The following is a 3399-nucleotide window of genomic DNA, read 5'->3' as shown; positions in this document are numbered from 1 at the left end:
GCAGGAAGCAGTTGTAGGGAGCAGAGACAGGAATGTAAGGAGCTGTAGCAATGCAATAAGAAGGGAGCACCAGTGGTGCCAAGAAGGATAAAATGCACAACCTTCCCTCTGTGCCAGTGTCCCTGGAGCATGTGAGGTGTCCCTGGAGCAGGGCCCAGGGAAGGCAGCACGAGGAGGTGCTGGCTCTTTACGATCCCAGAGAGAAAGGTGCTCAGCTCTGCAAAGCATCTCTTAAAATGGTGTTTGTTAGAGCTGACACGCACCTCCCTCTACCACTCGTGCTCCTCCGAGAGGCTGAGCTGCCTTCACTCAGGACTTAAAAAGGTTAATTTTCAGCCTAAGCCTATCAGAGACTTTTCACTTCCATTTTAGATGATCACCTTAGTTTTAGCATGAGAGAGCAGTCTGGAGACCTGCAGATTAAATTAGAGCTCAGAAACTTGTAGGTGCATCTCTGATTATTGTACAGTTGATGCTGGACCCCTGGCAATGTGGGGATGAGGATTTGAATATAATCTCCCTCCAGAAAAAGGAACAAACTTCCCATCTCTTTCCCACTTACTACACGTGTCTCCACGGTGGGTAAAAGACATTTAGAACATCCCCAAGTCACCCAGTTCATTAAGCCTGGCAACGATTAATTACATTGAAATGAATGCGCAAATGTAATGTTTTACACATGTCAAAGACATGCCAGGAAAACCCTGGGTCTCGCTGTGCCATCTTTAATTCTTCTCACTGCTGATTTAATCCAAGATGATAAGGAACAAGCCGAGCCTGTGCTCTCCAGGAGGGTTACACACAGCTCTGCAGACACTCAGGGCCATTTTGCTCTATTTCCAGATAAAAGGGGACAAACAAGTTTGTCTTAAGCATGGCCCAAGGCCCCCAGCTCTGCTGGGTTGAGCAGCGCCTTCCAACATCGCACTTCGCATGTGTGTTCTTTACTCCCTAGCCAGATACAGCATCCAGCCACGCCGACCTTTGGGAAGGGAAAACCTCCCTGAGAGCCGTCATAGCTTTGGCTAAGCAGGGAATGGGAGGCTCTGTGGAAACACTGACTATTTGCAGTGGTTTGGGAGGAGCAGAGGTGAGGAAGTCGAACTAGGAGAGGGACTAGAAAGAGGAGGGGGACAGGGTGGATGTTGCAGATCTCACACATCAGGGAAGAGGCCCCGTACCTGGACAATACATCATCTGTGTTTGCAGGTGGCTGAACAGACAGGCACCTCTCACTGACCTTGCTGGAAACCATAGGCACACACATTGATTTTCAAGTTATCTCTTAGTGTGGAGAAGGCTCAGAAGTGTCACCTGTGTGATGAAATGGCTCTGCTGCCTTTCCTGCTCTACGACCTGGCCACTTGGTGATTAAGAGCTGCTTTTGCTGTCAGTAAACAAGCCTGGGCCATGGGTCTGCAGAGCTGGGACCTGCAGCTTGCTGTGAACAGCCTGGAGCCTGCACGCTGCTGGGACTGTAGTTACACTCCACGCAGGTTTGCATGTGCAGAACACAACTCTTGGCAGCGCAAAACCACATTCAAACTGCAGGCAGCGCCTCCACGGGAGCTCAAACGTGCGGTCACCCCATCGAGCACAGTCCAGGGTGCGAGCACAATGGTGGCTTTATTCCTGTGGCTGCACCTGGGTCAGAACAACGCAAGTGAATCCACAGAGATAGGAAGAACTTGTAGGTAACCTCTCTCCCAAGCCCAGCATCCACAAAAACACCCTAAGAGGCAGCTAGTCCAGTCAGTTGAAGCTTACAGAGCGCCTGAGACCAAGCAGTGAGGTTGTCATTGAGGTTCTTGTGCGGAAGAAAGGACCATCTTTACAGGATCGTTTCTTTATCCCCCCACTTCCAGGAACACTGTCTATTTTGAAGCTGTCACTGTAAAACCCAAGCAGAACACGGGGGATCTTGTTCTTTACCGTGTTGCTCTGAACTCAGTTGTGTGGAGTCGGTGTGAGGCTGTGTCAAACACAGTGAGCTCGGAACACTCCCAGCTCGCACTCACTCGCTGTGACCGTAAACAAGGGCAGTGGAAAATCCCAGGGCAGCATGGCCCTCACCTGCAGGACTCCACTGGCCTTCCAGGAATCCACAGAAAGGCAGTTAACTTGTAAACGTGGAAAGGGAGCTTTAGGGAAGCAGAGTTCTCACTCGCACAGCGCTGGAAGTGGGGGTTTTACCAGCGGGATCCTTCAGGACTCTTAGTAAATGAATTACTCAGTTCAAACGCCAAGCACCCGTGTGAAAACAATGTCACTGAGCGTGTAATCCACGGCTGGGGCTCTCAGGTCCCATCTCTCCAACAGGCAGGGCGTGGATCGGTTGTTGTAAGGATAGTCTGTACCACTGTGGGCTTCGCCACGATAGCACTTGGAGTGGAGATAAACCACGAAACCACAACGAGATCCCGTATTTCACCTGGTACCTGCCGTCATTTTGAGCTGTTTCCTTCATGGAATATGCAGTTGCTAGGGCAGGAGATGGGGGGATCAAAGGCTTCTCCCCCCTTGCTTCAGTTCTCCTTTACGTGGAGGAAATCATCTAATTGCACCGTGACTGTTTCTGTGTGTCTGCAATGGAGATGCTGCCTGCCTCCTTCTGCAGAGCAGCCCAGGGCAGAGGTACCATGCGCTTAAATCCGTGGTGCTTAAAAGGAATTTGCCCCTGACTTCCACGGCGCAGGATCAGGTGCCCTGTGTTTGCTGCCACTGCATTAAGAGCAGTTTATTGCCTCGGACAGACATTAATTAGCGTGTGCAATAGAACTACCAAGTACTTCACCCATCTCAGAGCGGGAAGATACACATGTGGGTCTTATCTTGTGGGTCTTGTGCTGTGCAGGTCCCATGCAGTTATGTTGCTATCAATCTGCAGCAATTTAACGATTCCAGAGGATTAACTGACAGAAGGAGCAAACCCGAGTGCCTTGCATTGACAGTGACGAGTTCTGAAGTGCCAGATGCAGGCTGGAAAGATTCGTGATTTCATCTGTAAATTTAGGGGTTTCCCCCTTTTTTTGGAGGGGAAAAGGGAGGGGAGGGGGTTTACTGCTGCCTGCAAGCAGAAAATGAGCCGATTACCAACGACATTCGTATTGTGTTTTTTAATCCCTCCGAAGCTGCGATCTACATTAACCTTCAACCTCCAAGCGGAGAGAAACAGTGCTCTGAAATTAAAAAAAAATTAAAAAAGGGCAAATTTCTCCTTGTCGGCATCAAGGATAAAAAAATAATCTTTTATTTTAGTATTATCAACAGGTATTTTCCATCGGAATCGGCGGGGGAGAGCGGGGGGAGACGCGGAATAAACCGGAGGTGAACGCCGGCTCTGAGGTGAGGGGGAAGGCGGGAAGGCGGCGACACTCGGGCCACCCTGAGGGACGCGTC

This window comes from Nestor notabilis, unplaced genomic scaffold (assembly GCF_000696875.1).
Source record: "Nestor notabilis isolate BGI_N333 unplaced genomic scaffold, ASM69687v1 scaffold19109, whole genome shotgun sequence".
In the NCBI taxonomy this organism is placed as follows: domain Eukaryota; kingdom Metazoa; phylum Chordata; class Aves; order Psittaciformes; family Psittacidae; genus Nestor; species Nestor notabilis.
The sequence above is the reverse complement of the archived record's forward strand: the minus strand, read 5'-3'. Positions refer to the sequence as shown.